A 17,730-nucleotide genomic window follows, 5' to 3' on the forward strand; every position below is an offset into this window, starting at 1 on the left:
AGCATAAATCCGAAACAGAGCCCCATACGAACTACTATGAAGAAAATTAACTTAATCCCAGCCAAAACCAGTACATGGAGTCTGGGACACAATTAGTCTCCTGCTAAACTCCACATCTAAAAGATCAGATAAAACACATTGTGTCAGCACTGGCACAGGCTGCCCAGGGAAGTGTTGGAGTACCCATCCTGGAGGTATTTAAAAGACGTGTAGATGTGGCGCTTAAGGACATGGTTTAGTGGTGGACCTGGCAGTGTTAGCTTAACACTTGGACTCAATGATCTGAAGGGTCTGTTCCAACCTGAATGATTCTATGATTTTATACTAATTTCTCTCTTGAACATGATGGAAGTTAAGGTTCAAGTTCAAACATCAATGCTGACCATGTACATGTCTAAAGTATAACCAGGGTAAGAGCCACCACTGTTGTCTTTACTGAGAAAGCCACATTTCCTTCCCAGAATACTGTTAAGCGGGATTACTACTTAATTATGGTAACAGAACCTGTTTATGTCAGGTTTGTCAATAACTATAATTGTTAAGCTCTCATTTAACTTCTGTGGGTATACTGTAATTTTTTTCCCCCTAATATTCCATAATTATAATTATCCATTTTAATCTTATCTTGAATAGGCTTGAAGTGTTTAATAGAAGTTTGGGGGAATCTCAAGTTTGCGCCAATGCAGTTAGTTTGCTGTCAGGAGGCGAGTGAAGTCTTTATTCTTAACTCTGCCCCTGTGCCTACAGTTCCTGCACCACCTGCCTGCCAGCCACCCTGGGCTCTTCGCTACGACATGCTCTCTTGCCCCATGAAAGCTGCTTTGACTTCAGCCAGAATCCCTCTGGGAGCATCGATGGTAGGCAGCTGGCAGTGTACCACGACTCTCTGCTGCAAGCCTTCAAGCGCTGCCTTGTACCATACTTTCATGAATAGCCAAAGTAATTTATGTAGAAAAATAGTTTGTGCATGTATATGTATATATATTTAATGTATATGTATATACATGTATACATGGGTGTGTGGTGTGTGTGCATATATATATAATGCATTTAAATACACACATAGACACACATACACATCTATATCCAAATATCCCTGATTTATGTCCTAGGTGCTGCCTAAAGACCCTGACATATAAAAGCAATTATTTAAAAAATACGAACAAAATCTCTAAAAGTAGGAGGCTGGTACTGTATCCTAACTTTATTGTTACACAGATGTATTCCATCACCATTGTAGCTGCAAATCCATTAGGCTATACCTTTCCTCCAGTAATGTTTATGCAATGCTCCAGATTTTAATTGATCAAGTAAGAAGACAGTCAGTCCATGTACATTGAATAGATGCTACTTTGGAGAAATGTGACTCAGAATAAAGTGTCGTTGGGGAGGTTTTCTGTGTTATATCTACTAAAGTGAGTCACTATGGAGTGAACTGCTGCTTTTTGCAGGCAGACCTTTAGACAAGAGACTGTGAAACATCAAGAAGTTCTGAAACATCAGCCTTGTTCTAGAAATCCTTTTATGTAAAAGGAAGCCAATCTACTCCAACCTACTCTGACATGGGATGCTATTCCATGTCTTCTTCTGTCTCGGTTTATTGGGGTTTACTATCTGGCAGTGTTTTTCCCAGAGTGGGGGAATGCTCTCATGGTGTTAACATTCCCATTCAGAGGTTTCCAGTGTACAAAACGCTTCTGCATTCTGTACCTGAGTGTTATAAATGACTATGCTATTGCAGCTGTAGTCTTCAGTGATGCTGGCAGCATACTGTGTTCTTAAGATCTTACTGAACACAGTTAAGGTTAAACATATATGGCAGCAGCCTGAAGAGAACTAAAATGTTTAAGTTACAAGAAAACCTATAGCAACTTATGAATTCAGCCTCAATTTTAAATCTAAAAGAAATAGGAGCATTTTTGAAAGCAAGGAAGTGCATAGCTAAAATATCTTGGAAACCCCAGTTCTGCCCCGCTAGCAACAGCAATCCAACTTCCTTCCTCCTGGCAGAGCTTCTCCAAGACATATGTTCTTTGAGCCAACACACTGTTGCCATTAGGGGAGGACTAAGGAGAGCTGGAAAAATAAAAACCCTGTTCTGTGGAGAGTGTCATTGCTTGCTTATCTTTTCACGTTTAATTATAAAATCTAGGAAGAGTGACTGTAGCTTGGAGATCATGGTAACATTGGTGCATCATGGAGAGTTATCTTCTCTTTGTTTGACCAGGTGTCCGTGATGAATTAAAGAAGCTCTTACTGAGGAAAGTTACATCAGTACATTGCCATGAAAAATTTCAATGGGCTGGCATTTTCTGACAGCAATATGAAAGGCTTTATGAAAAAAAAAATCTTAACCCGTGCCAGTGAGGGTTTCTGTGCTATTGTCCTGGCACAATAAGTGTCCTCTGTAGCTTAGGTTTTGCCCTTTGATATGTTGCTTTCAGAAAGGTTTAAAAAAGCTTCCTGTAGCTATTGCTGCTGTCTCCCACTAAGCCAGACCGCTGCACGGCATTACTTCTCTTCCTCAAAGTTAATGCTGAGGAAATCATCAATAAAATGAAAAAGTGATCTTAAGCTGCATCTAAGAACCATTGTTTGCTAGAAAGGGAGCTGGAGGAGCGGCTTCACTCATGGTTTGCACCTCTGTGGTTGAATCAGACAGAAACGCATTTCTTCCCTCTCCGCCTCCTCCTACACCCTTAAATAATAATGCAGGAAAACATTTGAAATAAATGGTTAGTTCTTTGATAGAAATGTGTATCTTTAGTTTCCTTACTTAAATGCAGGGACTTCATTAGGTGGAAAAATCAGCTTTTGTTTATATGAATTTATATGAATTAAATAGCTGCAAAGAGGGTCACAAAAACACGAGTCCTAAAGGCTTAAACATCAGAAGGCAATTAAAACTTGAGGCTTTGCACATACTGAGAGAAAGAGCGGCTATACAAAAATAACTTTGAGGAGGATACTTTCATGGCAGAGGAGCAGCTAACTCCTACATGCAGCAACACATACATGCAGCCTACTTTTTGTCAGGAATGAATTCAAGGGTCCCCAAGGGTGAACACTGTCACTCTGCGTTCACAGCTTCAGGTGCAAGAAAATCCACTGCAGCATGCGCTCAATCCTTTAGAGGAGCCTGGGAAACCCAGCCTGGACTTTGTTACACTCTTCATTTCAGAAATCTTCTTACCAATCCATACCCACCCCACTGCAGGTTTCACAGAGAGCCCTTCACTGAGCAGGTGAGTTAATTCTCATCTTCTTCTCCTTTTCCAGCAGCACTGGTCTCTGGGGAGCAAGGATCCAGGCAATCATCAATTTCTCCTTCATGCAGAGGTGGATATACCTGGGTGAGTATCTAGGCCACCTAACGATACGAAACTGCGCTGTCCCAGCCCTTTCCCCTTCATCGCTGGTGTTCGCTGCTGGATTTCCAGGGTCTCTGAAATAATCTTTTTACAACACTGCTTCAGAAAAAAACACAATAAGCACTTCACATTCCCTGTCTGATTTAGGTATTCCTTTGCACTCTTCAAATCAGGTGCAAAACGACAACATCTCCAACACCAGTGGCCATATCAATTAGTAAAAGATGATATTTTAAGGAGAATTCCCTGTGGGAGGCTCCATTTTCCCATTAGAAACTTCCTTCTCTTTCTTGATTATTTCTCTATCATCACTGGTATTTGTAATTCCTCTCATTTTCTGAGAACATCATTAATATTATGCACCAGATATGTAATGAAGTGACTAAAAAGGGGTAAACTAGTTCACAATAGGAAGCCAGAAGTGTATCAAGCTGTGGACTAGCCTGTAAAAAGGAGCTCCAAGTATAAGGCCAGAACCTCACAGCTATATACGTGGATATCTGTTTCATACAACTGCCTCTTACTAATTTATTTATTCTTTCTCTGAGTCTCAAGTAATGTTACTCCACTGGGAGGCTGTGAATGCATCGTATGGGCATAGACTAGGAAAAAAAATTGGGCCCAGCATGTTTCCATCCAAAGATGTGGAAAACTTTGATCATTCATTAGGCAAGAAAGAGCAACATTAAAATCCTTTTCCTGGTACTAAAATTAAATCAAAAGTGCAGAAATGAGTTCTGCAGCCTGCCACCAGCCTGATCCTACTGAGGGCTGCAATTTAGGCTAACATTGTGGCAACTGTATTTACCCAATTCTGATAGGAGAGTGTCGGTCCCTCAGGGCTTGAGAAGTTAGTCTCCTCTACGTTGTGTTTTGTTTTGGTTTTTTTTTTCTCTGTAAACTTGTTACATTCAGATTTGGATCTGAAAGCTTTTCCTGTCTCTGTGTTTGTGTATATTTCAGGTGGCTTTGTTAAATGAATCTTCCTAGGGTACCGTGGTACTTGCAGCATTGAAAAGAAGCACTTGATGCTATGAGAAATTTGGGGTAAAAGCAGATCCTTCTTCTCCTTGGGCCTTCTACTTCATGTGTTATTGCATCCTTCCTCCCCTGCAGTAGGGAGCACTGAAATCCTATGAATACCATGTTTGGGCCATTAGCTGGAGAAAGACAACCTGGAAATGTGAAGTATCTCTTTACTGTGGCAACTTCTGTAAGCAAAACATGACTGGCAAAAGATGTGAGAGACCATATTTCTGGCTAAAGGCAAATACAAATCTTAATAACTAAAAAGGCTTTACAGACAGGAATAAAAATATAATGCATGTCTGATTTGCAATTTTCTCTTTAAGTCCTCCTAAATAAACTATCTGTATAGACAAAGTATATTGCATACATGAGGTCAGTGAAAACATACAAAACAGGTTGGTGAAGTTAGTTCTATTTTGTGATTCCCTGGTAGTTAACATGGATATTATCTTCAGAAAATAGAACATAAGACATATATCAGTCAAAACCGTAACAGTGGTTGGAATAATGTTGTTAAACATGTGAGTGAATCTTAATATAGGAGCACAAGTATTGTCATACGGGCTTCCATGTATCTCTGGCTCCCATATACCTCTCACCCAGTAGGCTGGCTCAGTAAAGAAGCAAGTGGAGGATCCTCAAAGGAGGATGCAAGTATTGCTTTAATAGGTCATTATAGAGTAAGCAGCCTATTGGGAGGTAGCCCACTCACTCAGAATAACTGTATCACTGATGTTCACTCTCCCATCGTTAAATCCTGCTTTGTTGTAGTGACCGGATTTAGAATCCTTTTTCTGGTCACAGATTGCTGATCTGTGATCTGCAACAATGAACCCTCAGTGTAATCTCCTATGCCATTTCTTCTTAATCTAATTCTCCCTGATCGTTTCCCCGCTGCCGATGCTGAGCGGTGGGGAGGGTGCGGGTGGTGGTTCAACCCAACACCGCCAAGGTTGGGGCCCTGCTGGTCCTGGGAGGTGGTGGAGCTCTGAGGGCCACTTGGAGCACAAAGGAGAGGAGCAACCACAGGCCACTACCCATCCACCTCGGGCATCTGAACTACATACCTGTTTTTTAACTGGTGGTACTAATTTGGACTGCCGTTATCTCTAATTATTCCTTCCAGCCACCACTCTGCATGCCACCTGCCACCTCCCACCTCACTGCTTACCCAGCTTCACTGTAGTAAGTCTTCCTGAACTCTTCTCCATTTCTCATCTTTTAATGCAAATTCAGCAGGGGGAAGGGGCAGTGTTAGCTGCAAATTATCTCATTTTACTGGACTTTTCCCACAGTAATTAGTAAGCAGGTTACATACAATTCCTGTAGTGAATATTATAGGCTCACCTTGTGCTGTGCTGAAAACATGTTTATCCTGATTGTTTGCTTCATTAACTGCGATTGAGTCCAGTAAAAAAAAATCTTAGGGAAGAGATTAGTGAGGCACGATTTTTCTTTGGCAAAGTTCTGGCAAGAACATCATGATATCATGGTTACCTAACAGTTTTGCCATTTCACATTTTAAATGATTGTTACAGCCAGTTATATACTACTGAAAATAATCCTGGGTGATGTACATTTTTCCTGAGTTATCCCCATTTTTTAATGATAAGAGGACAAACACCTATTGCTTTCTGTTTCTCTCTTACAGCCGTTGCATTTTAAGAGCTGAAAAGAGCAGACTGTGAGAAGTAGGAAATCCCAACAGCGTGGAGGTGTTTAAGCCAATAGCCCATTGCAACTGAGGAGTGTCCAAAGTGAGTCTATGAGAGCACATCTGGTGCAGAAGTTACAGATGATGATTCAGACCTTGGTGATGTAGGTTACAGTAGTGAGCATAACACAAGGGTATAAAGGAACCATCATAATGCCATAGATTTACCTTACCCCTACTAGATATGGCATTAGGTAGCCAAAATTCAATCGTAGGCTATATAAAATGAGTTGGCGACACTTGATTAAAAACATGGCAAGATTTACAAAATGGGACTTTTTCGTCATTCTGTTTGTTCTGCATTTATTGCTAGTTGAATAAAGCAAGCCTAAAGGGATATCCTGCATGAAAAATGCTTGTTTTCTTGAAGGTTAAGTTCATTAAATCAAATTCTGACCTTTCAGAGTTTACACTGGCTGAGCCTTTCTGCTCCCTGGACCTCCAAGCAAAACTGTCGGTCCACAGATCTCACTTTTCCACAAACATTCCCCACCTTTCCAACCATTAAATGCCTCCCCTTGTTCTTACAGTGTTCGCTGCCATTCATCAAAATGCAAAAATCTAAAGGGCATCTATGAAGCAACTGTTAAAACAACGTGGCTCCAGTTCTAAGGGAAATACTTTGCAAAATAAAACCATTTCTGCAATCACAGATTTATCAGCACAAATGTATAGTCATAAGAACATCTGCACACGTTTATACACACACATATAATATATATAAATATATTTGTACACAGACGCACACTTAAGCAGGTAAGATACTTTTTAGCTTGCTGTGATGTCTCTACTGTGGCCCGCACCTGAATACATCATGTTCCTTCAACTCCAGCCCGAGATGAATAGATTGCTGGCTGAATTGAGTCTTTTTATAGCGCTAGTCCATGGGGAAATTCTTCAACAAAAATGCTTTTCTGATCACATTTGCAATTCATATATGCTATGAACAGGATTCTATTAATTGAACACTGAAAAAAAAATCCTAATTATTGCATATATTATTAATGAACTTCATGCCTCTACAATAAGCAAAACAGCAATGTTCAGTACCAATGCACGTTCTGAGAGTTTTCTCACTGCGGTTTTTGTACAACTGCTCTTCAAATGGTTATTTTTTCCTAAGGATTTCTACATTTAGATGACAAATCAAGCTTCTCTAATTGCCAAATTGTATCTGCTCCTTCACCAAGAGACACCTCACAGAGCTTCTGAGTCAGAGTAACCAGGCAACCCTAAGCCTCTAGACAAGGAGGCAAAGAAAAACGTGTACTCCTACAGAAAGAAGAAAAATGATCATTTCAATCTCTGTTCAAAAATTTGTCATAATAGATATAATGTTTGCTCTGACTCAAACATTTTAAAGGTTGATATAAATCCTCAGGCTCCCAAGATGTCCCAGCCAGGAGCTGAGGCGTTTCTTGCCAGTTGCCCCAGTGCTGCTGGGCAAACCGCAGCCCTGACGAGAGGTGGTTGGGCAGTGCTGGGCCTCTGAGCTCTAGCATGGTGATTCCTGTTGACTGTGTAAAGTCATACCAGGGAGATACCAAACACCAATCTATTGTTTTCCCTTGGGAGAAATCCCCTGATGGTCTGGTCAAAGCCAAGCCTTTATAGTGCAAATTCCTGCAAATCCCAATGATGACCTTCCACCGAGGGTAGGTGCATAAGCCCAGCTGTACTTTGAGTCTCTGAGGTTTATCCAATGACCTGACAAAGACCACAACATCATATTTATTACAAGAAAAGAACCAACTATTTATACATTTCCAAGCTCTCCATTTGTCCTCTGTCATCTGAAAAAGGAAATCTCCTCACAGGTCTCATGTTTGTCACACCTTCTCCTGGGACTATCTCTGTTCTAAGCTTAGTGGGTAACATTTTCTACAACTGTCATACGCATTGGTCCAGAAACCCTTTGCCGTACCAGGCCAGACCAGACTGTTGTCTCCTCTGCAGAGGAGTTGGCAACACACCTGCTATCAGGCCCATGAAGACATATCCTGTGGAAAGCCACCTTTCCATGGCATTCTAGCTGTCCCATGATTCTCCAAAAGCACAGTTCCCATGGTAAAACATGGCAGGTAAAAAATAGATAAAATGTTAAATTAGGCATAATTCCTGTCTAAACTACCATGTGAAAGGGTAGAGGTGAGAAACTGAATGTTTAGAGTCAGTGATGCCAAAAAAAAAAAAAAAAAAAAAAAGCAGTCAAAGGAAAGGGCCATCAGCACTGGTCATGATTTGGGAGGTGGCTAAAATGGGGACTCAGGGCATGTCTTGGGGGGCTCCCGCATCCTGGGGAGTGCTGCCCTGTGCTGTGGGCAGCGCCGAGGAGGAGTGCTGCCACGGCTTCAGCAAGGAAAGCAGCAGGCTGGAGGGCCAAATATTCAATAGTGATTCTGTGCTTGGCCCTCTCTCAGAGGTAGGCATCTCTCATAGCTAGGCAGTTGGGAGGCATAGGTGAAATCCACTTTCCACAGAAGTAGGAGTTTGGGCCATCAAATCCCTGTCCTGATTGCTTTTGGTCAGCTTGGCTTCTGGATGCAGAGTGCTAAAATAGCAGCACAGTGACAGATACTCCTCCTCTGAGCTCTCTAACCTTCCCTTCTCTTAAAGGACATGTCTGTTTGCTGATGCCCAGCCTCCTCCCTGCTCACTTTGGGGAGCTTTTGCCCCACTCATGGTTGTTAGTGGGTGACCCAGGGGCTAGTGAGTCTCTTTTCCATCGGTGGCTGTGGTTTAGAAATTTTCATCACAGTCCAAAGGGATGCTCTCCTGCCTTTAACAAGCAGACACCCCCAGATTATTCAGCACCACTCAGCCACCATGAGGTGCCTTAGGTTCAATTACACAAGATCATGAAGGTCTCAGCTACACTGTGGGTACAGAGTTCCCAGGGGAGCAATGATTTCTGCAGGTTAATATCAGGATTTCCTCGTGTTTAACTAGGAAGAAGAATGAAATCTAAATACTGGAATTATCTTTGCATGTATGTGTGGCATTTACTGTCCTGTTTTTAATGCTAGAGTTACCTTATGGCAGATACTTCTAACAAAAAATCCTCTGGGACTATTGCTCCTCGCACGTATTTGCTTCCCTTTTGTCTCCTCAGGGACTACAGCAGCGGGGAGCAACAGACCTCAGCTTTGCTGGTCCCTCTGGCTTCCTCTGACCAGGCTCTTTGAGGACATTCTCAGGATCTTGGAAGAGCAGGACGCTTCTTTTTCCTCTCTTTTCCTCTTCTCTTCTCTTCTCTTCTCTTCTCTTCTCTTCTCTTCCCTTCCCTTCCCTTCCCTTCCCTTCCTTTCCCTTCCCTTCCCTTCCCTCTTCTTTTGTTTTTGTTTTTTTTCCTCACACCTCACACTGGTTTCTTCCAGCCACTTGCACTTTGGACCCTGCCCCCAGGGACTGACACTGGGGCCTTTGCCACAGAAGTCAACAGCCTCACAAAGAAAAATGCTTCTGCTCAGAGCATTTCCCCTTGGCCCCACTAGGTGACAAGCAAGAGGAAGAGGAGGAGAAGGAGAAGGAGAAGGAGAAGGAGAAGGAGGAGGAGAAGGAGGAGGAGGAGGAGGAGGAGGAGGAGGAGGAAGAGGAGGTGGAGCAGGACAGAGCAGTGTTCACTGGTCCCGGTCCTAGACAGCAACCAGCTGCATGCTGAACTTTAGCTGTGCATCTTAGCTCAATTGATTTCACTGGAACATACGTGGATGTTTCCATGATTTGCCTTGGGAAAAGGGATTTAGGTATTTGTTCAAATGCATAAATTAAGGCTTTAATAGTCCATTTGTTTTAAGTAAAGCTGCTCCTGGAGTTCGATGTAGTTTGAGGCATTAAGGGATGTGACTGGGCCCCACACTGGGTAATTTTTCATTTCTGCCATTCTTAGAAGCACATTGGATTACTGCGTTGGTGTTTTGTGAAAAATCACAGCATGAGAAATGCTGTAATCCTGGTATCTGAAGTGGTCTGGGCAGCCTGGCCGGAGAAGGGTGCACACACCGGCAGGGCAAGCGGGAGAGGGGAGAGCATCCAAGGGGCAAAACTGATCGATGGGCAAAAGGTGCTGGGACAGTGCTGGGTGCCAGGCTGGAAACGGCTTCAGCAGTGAAACTGGGAGCAGTCAGCAGAGTCACAGGGCTGTAAGTGGGAGAGGCACAGGACCCTTCCCCACAGCCTTGTCACCTGGATGTGGTGCTGTCTCCCGGCCCCCAGGAGACCACCAGTGCTGGTGGCTTTCCCATGGCTGGGGCTGCCGTGTGCCTGCACTGGGGTGGGACAGCTGGATCAGCCCCCCGAAAACATCCGCTGCAGATAATGAAAGTGTCTAATGAAATCTACGGCTCCTTCAGGGTAAGGAAAACCTACCTGCAACCCCCTAATGCCCATCGCAGACGTCCCCATGCCTCCCACCCATGAGCCTCCCCCAGTCCCCCTTCCCAAAACAGCCTCCCTGCAAACTCCCCTCTCGCGGGCCCCGTACCACTCGCTGCGCATCCCACGCGTGGGCACAACGGCACCGCCCAGCAGCACAATGTTGTTTAGCATTGAAAATTGAATTCAAAGAACATTCCTTAAAAACTGTATTTTGTAAAATGTATGGCCTTACATATGGAGACGTATGGCCTCCCATTTATAGGGAGTATTTTCAAGGCGAGCAGAGGCGCAGAGCTCCACCTGGTGATGCTGCGGCGTCTCTGCCACACCTGGGTGGGACCAGGACACGGGCTTTTGCAGCTCTTCGCTGTCGATGAAGGCTCTGGGTGCTCGTTCCAGCTTCCACTCGTAGCTTCTGCTTATGAGGGGCCAAACAATATTTTAAACGAAGGAATTTTAAGGGGGAAAAGCCCTACAAGATTAACACCGGTATGTGTTGAACCATTTCTAGCATGACGTCAATCTAAGTGTTCGCAATAGTTATCTTACAGCACTACAAAATCCTAAATAACATTTCCCCATTATTGTAGGTCCCAATACAGTTCAAGACTTAAAAAAGTTATTTCAGTGCTGGTTCAATGCTTAATTAGGCACTCACTCAAACCCAAACTTTCCCAAACTGTACAGAGTGGGGAATATAAAGAGTGCTTTATTTGCAAGTGTCCTAAGCATTTGACATTACTTAGCAAAATCTGCTGGATTTCTGTGATATTCAGTGCTCATAAAAGCCGCTGAGTCAGATCAGTAGGTATTTGTGACAAGACAATTTCTTTATCTATAATTAACTGCAATGGAAAAAAGTTCCCCCAAGTGGTTTCTAAGCCCATTGCAACGTAAAGTAAAAGATGTGGATGGCTGTGGAAGGAAAAATGCCTTTATTTATGTGATGGTTACAGAATAATAGAAAAGAGAGGTGCAAGGTAAGTGAGTGAAGATATAAGGATGCTACACAGTATTTATGCCTCTCCTCTTTACTATACTGCCCAGTTTCTCACTGCCAGGTGCTGGTTTGGAAATCAGAATAAAAGGAACTGCCTGTGCTTCCAGCAAGGTGTTTTACACCTTGGTTTTAGGAGATGAGTGCAAGGGAAACACACTGCACCAGGGGGCTGCCCTTTGGCCCAGGCTGCAGTAGGTAGGCACAGGCACCAAGAGCCAAACGCTCAGCCCCACTGCAGAGCACTGCATGGACAGGCACTTCGTCACACCCGTGTGGCAGCCTCCTCCAAGCAGGCATGGGAGGGGAATAGCAAATTGCCACTGCATACTTCTGGATTTGTAAGCACTGAAGAGCAAAGGATAAAGAACAGAGTAAAAAATGAAGGTGGGGGCTTAAAAGACTCTTATTAGCTTCCGCATGCTTTGCTGCAGGCGCTGCCTGCTGCTTCTTTTGCTCCTGTGAGCAACTCTGTGGAGTTCCTCGGCACTAGTTGGGTGTGAGGCATGTGCGGCTTGAGGGAGCTCATCACATGGAACAAACCAGCAGCATCTACAGCTCGTGTCCTTGTGCTTTTTGAGTCCCTGCAAGTAAAGAATGCTAGCAAAAAAGTTTGACATCCATGATAACATGTCTGCAAACATGAAAAATTCACATTGGTTGTAGGCAGTGGGAGGAAGGACTTATTTAACTGTATCTGTCTAAGGTAACAGCTAACGAGCACCACATTTCACACCCCCATAAAATCATCTTCCCAAACAAGGGCGGATGTAGAGAGAAAAGGAAAAGCATCTATCTGAGCATCACATACAGCTCTGGGGGTCTCATCCTAAAGGCAAAGCTGGCCTTAGGCAAAACGCACAGGATAAAGGAATGAAAAGTAGAGCAGAGATAGCGGGGATGTCACACCTGGAACACGTCAGCTCCTCATGACTTCAATACCACATTATCCTCTTGTGACCAGAGGGCATTTAGTCTACAAGTTAGTGAGGGCAAATGTGGGATTAAAAAATGGAGGATTTAATTTTCAACAAATAGCCAAACTTGTGATGCCAAGTGGCTGATAGCAGTAAGGTGCCAGACCTCGCAGGGCCCCCATAGTCCTCACAGATGGTGCAGGTGGTCATGCGCTACTCGTGCAGCAGGGATGGAAGATGAGCAGGAGACAAAATACAAGCTGCAAATGTAAAATGGCCCCTGAATAAGTGAGAAAAAGGTCCCGGAGTCCTAGAAAAACCTCAGCCCTGTTCTTGATAGCAGCCAAAGAGGAAAACTGAATATTCAGGAATTAACAGTGGCAGAGTAGTGACTAATGCAAGCAATGTCACATGCCACAGTGTAAGTACTGTAGAGTTATTATTTGGGGCCACCTTCTTTCTCCACAGAATAAAAGCATAAAATAGGCCTTAAAAAGTAGTGTTTAAGATGATCGGTGTCTCTAATACCTACTATTTGAAAAGAGAGTAAACAGCCTGAAAAAGTGACATCCAAAGGGACATACCTGAGAATTTTTTTTAAATGAGAGATTCTACAAGGCAAGCGGTTATTTGGTATGGCTCCGCGTACAAGAGCTGGGCATCATCCTGCAAAACTTATGCAGAAAACACTTAAAACAAAATGAAGGCTCTTTTTAAATTTTGTTATCCCCCCACTGCAGGAACGGCAGCACAGGCAAGCAGAGGAGCAGCCCTCGTTCCTTCCTGTGGCCAAAGCTGTCAGAGCCACACACTTTCTTTGTATTTGAAATTCAACCTGTGGATTCAGTGCCATGTCTTCCACAGTAGCTGCTGTTTCTCTCATAGCTATTATATCCTTTTTCCGTATTAGTTTTAAAAACTGCACTTTATATGAAATTAGCAAAATTAGAATATTTTTAATGCCATATAAGATGCAGATGGGCAGGTTTGGGTGGCAGAGGTGGCCCTGGCAGAGCCGCAGGGATGCCAGCCACTGAGCCGTGCACAAGGAACAACTGAAAATGTGGTGAGTGGGGATAGCGTGGGAGGTGATGGGGAAGCCCACAACCCCAGCAGTGTGGGTTTCAGTACCCTCGGGGAGGCAAAAGGAACTGGAGGGGTCAGTGAGGTTTCAGATGACCGGGAGAGTATATTGGTTTGGACTTCGAGCTTTTGTCTTTGAGCAAAGGGTATGAGACCATGTGCATTTCAGTCATGTTTTGAGGGAGAGATGTGGGCTTAGGACAAGCACATCCAGTCACCTCTGAAGTTGGGTTTCCGCAGAAAATTCATGGGGAATATTCGCTTTCCTTTAGTCTGCCCTCAAAATCATGCTCCAAATCTGCTTTGTTGCAAAGCAAAATGTTCTCAGCAGATCAATTCTCCTTTCTCCATGGGATCACTGAGGGAAGACTATTATTTAAAGCTGGCACAGTGAGAACTGCCCTCTTCTGTGAATAAAAAAATGTTTATTCCCAACCAAATGCTTGCAAAGAGCTAGTTGCTCTGTGACACTGTCCTAATTTTTAATTTCTTCAACTCTCTATTTATGAACAGCTCCAGTTCATTTGATTTACTTCAATGTCTGTGGTTTATTGAATAGCATTCGCAGTATGGTTTGTTTTGTTGATTATCCCTAAGTATCTAAATTACTATGACTTGCAATTAATTGTGCATTACTTTCTATTCCTTTCTGAGAACAGGCTTAAAAAACATGTTCTCTTTTTATAAAACTGGTTTATTAACCAGTGAAGCCCACACAGTACAGAAAGGTTTAGAAATTCATGGCTATGCAAAGCCTGATATTTACTCTGGGAACATTTCCATCGCTAGGTGATGGTGGGATGGACACATGGGGTTGGCCTCATTCCCTCTCTGGCAGGTCAGAGGAGGAAGCAGGAAGGCAAAGGTATGTGAAGAGGGGCTGGAGCATATTTTCTGCAGAGTCCCTACCTCCAAGGGAAATTTGTACCTTTGGGAGATGGCTGCATAAGACAGAGCCAGCAGGTTCCCTTCTCTGCTCCGAGATGCCACAGGGTCATCAGGGGCTCCAATCCATCATGCACGTAATAGTTCTTCATGGATGTCACTGTCTTTCCTCATTGAGATGATGAATATTCCCTGAAGGACTAATACTTGGAAAATGCTCTTTAGAAGGGAGAAAAAGTTGGAACAGTTTTACCACAAGAACAAGTTTATGAATGGATTTTTTTTTTCACCATGTATGTTGAATAACCTGCATGTCATCATTTGCTAGTGAAATAAAACCTCTGAATTAAAACATCTTTATTTATTGAAATGACCCCAAAGGGTGTGGTGTCAGCCCATTGCTTCCCAGGATGTGTAGTTCTGGTGCACTATGGGGCCGGCTGCGTGGCAGGGCAGCAGCTGCCATGGGGCACCTTCATCCACGTCACTCCCACCAGGTACCACAGTGGCTGAGGCCACCAAATTAGTCATGACTGGTATCTTGTTTATCTACAACTGTGTGTCATTTTGGTTTAGGAAACGGGCATTTGCTTGAGCCTGATTCCTCCAAGTAGGATTGCCTCCCTATGGAAAATTCTGCCCACCACCGCCTCGAGTTGTTGTAAACTATATAATGGAAAAGAGGCACCAAAAATGTATTAAAATTACAGTAGTTGTTTTTTTATACTAGGGAAAGAGTAAAAGAGCAATGGAAATACCGAAGATATGTTAGTTTCCAGGAAGAAAGGAATGAAAACACTGAGGGGCAAAGGAGGTCTCTAAATTTTCCGTGCACATGTAATTTAGAAGGTAACATGGTGATAAATTAAATATAAAAAACTTTTTAGAGTTAATTTCAATATACATAAGAGGAAATGTACTAAGCATTGCTCCACATTTTCCCATACAGAATGCCTCTTTTCACTCATCTCAGAAAAAGACAGACATAAATCTTTTATATGACTAGAATAAAGATTGTGGGATACTTTATTCAAGAATCTTTTTTATCATTTATATTTTTTATCTATGAAAAGAAATCTAAAACCATCAACATACCTCAAAAGGACATGTTGTTTAACAAATGCCCTCATTACATGTAACTCAGTTCAAGCTGCAGAACTGTGTATAAAAGCTCGAGCAGCCATAAAATCAGAGCCTCACTTAGGCTGGAAAGGACCTCCAGAGGTCCACCGTGTGGTGGCAGGAGGGCTGGAGTGAGCAAATGTCGTAGGCTTGCAGCACAGAAATGGAAATTGCAGCATGGCTGTTGATCTTGTTTCTATCTTGTTCGAGCATCCTAATAAGATGTTGTCAAGGCAGATCACAGCATCTTTAAATAATTTTAAATAAAGATTTTGCTAAGAGACGTTCAGCTGAGAAGTTCAGTGAGAGGCCGGTGAGAATAACCCAAAATGCAATTTCTCATCTTCATCTTTCACCCTTATAAATTCTGACGCTAAACAATAATACCTGGAAGAAAGCAGTTTTAAAAGACACTAAACCTCCAGGTCATAACGGCCACAGAGAAAAGCAGTTATGTGAAGGGGAAGTGCTGGAAATGTGTGTGACTGCCCAGGAAGGTGCGAGGTGTTTCCCTAAAGCCAGTCTCCATGGGTCCATGGGGTGAGAGGTGAGTAAAACAAGTCGTGCTCTGAAGCATATGCCAGACAGCAAATGCTGGCTGGGGTGCCCGGTGCAGGTTTCCTTTCTCCTCTGGTATGGGAGAGCATCGCAGGGTGTCCCCCAGGGAAAGGAGCATGGATGCCAGGGCCGGCTCTGCTTTGGCAGCTGCTGCCTCTCCCCATTCCCCCTTTAGTTTACATTTGACATTTGAATTGTCCCTGATCTGGGGAAAATTATGCCCCCCACAGTTACGTGCCCATCTTCTGCCCCTTCCCAGTTCAATAGTGAAGAAAAGACAGAAGTCAAATAGCAAAACGTTCTACTTCAGAAGGTGAAGTCTGGCCAAATCTGACACGGTTTTGCCATAATAACACGTGAACTTGCCTCATTCACTCTTGTCACCACGGGTGGACATCACCCTCATAAGGTGATGACAATGAGCCGTGGTAGCACATCTGCCACATTCTTTCTCCCGGGGGGAACATTTACTTTTGTCTCCTGCTGCTGTGAAGCAGTTCAAATGACAAAGTGGCTGTCTGGGCCCCCAGACATGCCGTGGCTCTGGGCTCACCACCCCAAGGTGGCACGCAGCCCCAGGTCTCCCAGCAGCTGAGGGGGACTGGCAGGCAGCAGTCCCCTGTCTCTCCCCTTCCCTCCCCATTGCTCTCCTAAGGAACTAAAATTCAGGTACAGTTGCCCTCTCTGGTTTCTTCTTTTTGCAGAGGGAGGATGAGTGGGTTAGCAGAGAAAGTTGCAGAGGAGGGGGTGAACCTTGTTTGGACAGTGAGCGGCATCTGACCTGATGCTAGTCCTCAAAACATGAAACCTCTGTAGTGAGGGGTTAGCTACCTGTCTTCTGCAAATGCCTACCTTAGGTGGGAGTGAACTGCCTTTTTTAAGTCCTGTCTTGATCCACTGATTTTTCACTTAGGTGATTATTTCAGATTAAATCTTTGCATTTTGATTTTCCTAAGTTAGACAAGAGAAATCTCAGGGATAGGCTGAGAACGACACGGACATGGACACGAGAGAAATACCGAGGATGACTGGACAGACATGGACAACATCTTAAAGTACACATGAGTTTAGAATATTTCCTGCCTTCCTTTAATGTAGGTTTTTCAAAACAGGTTGCAGTATTACTGTAACTGTAGCAGTGCAGGAATACTCTTTACTGACACTGACTCGATTCTATTTTATTTTGTTTTTAATTCCCGAAAAGATTAACACTGGGCCCATGAGAAACTAGACTTTCCCAAAAGGATGCAACCATTCACATTTCGATCTCCTCAAAGAAAGACCTATCCAAAGATTCGACAAAACGTGAATAATCTTTCATCTGCGAGGCAAGGGCAGAGCGAGGAGGGAAGGCGGAGGAGCCTGGGTGGCCATGGAGGGGGACAAGGGCTCAGGCCATTCTGCCTGCCACTGCTGCCCGTGCTGCCAATTCGCAGAGCTAGTCCTGCCAGGGATTGGAAAGAAAACACAGCCAGTTCCCTCACTTGCATAGCAAATCCCATCAAATCCAACTCCCAGGCTTTCTCACAGGAGCTAACAAATGGATGGCAATGTAAGCTTTGAAAGACATGGAAACAAGTGGATCATGATGCATCCACGAGCCACAGTACAACACAGCATTTGCTATCACTGCTTGAGCTCACTGGTAGCCCCAGGAGAGAAATCCTTCCTGCACCC

This window comes from Haliaeetus leucocephalus, unplaced genomic scaffold, assembly GCF_000737465.1.
Source record: "Haliaeetus leucocephalus isolate CR32 unplaced genomic scaffold, Haliaeetus_leucocephalus-4.0 Scaffold0, whole genome shotgun sequence".
Taxonomy (NCBI): domain Eukaryota; kingdom Metazoa; phylum Chordata; class Aves; order Accipitriformes; family Accipitridae; genus Haliaeetus; species Haliaeetus leucocephalus.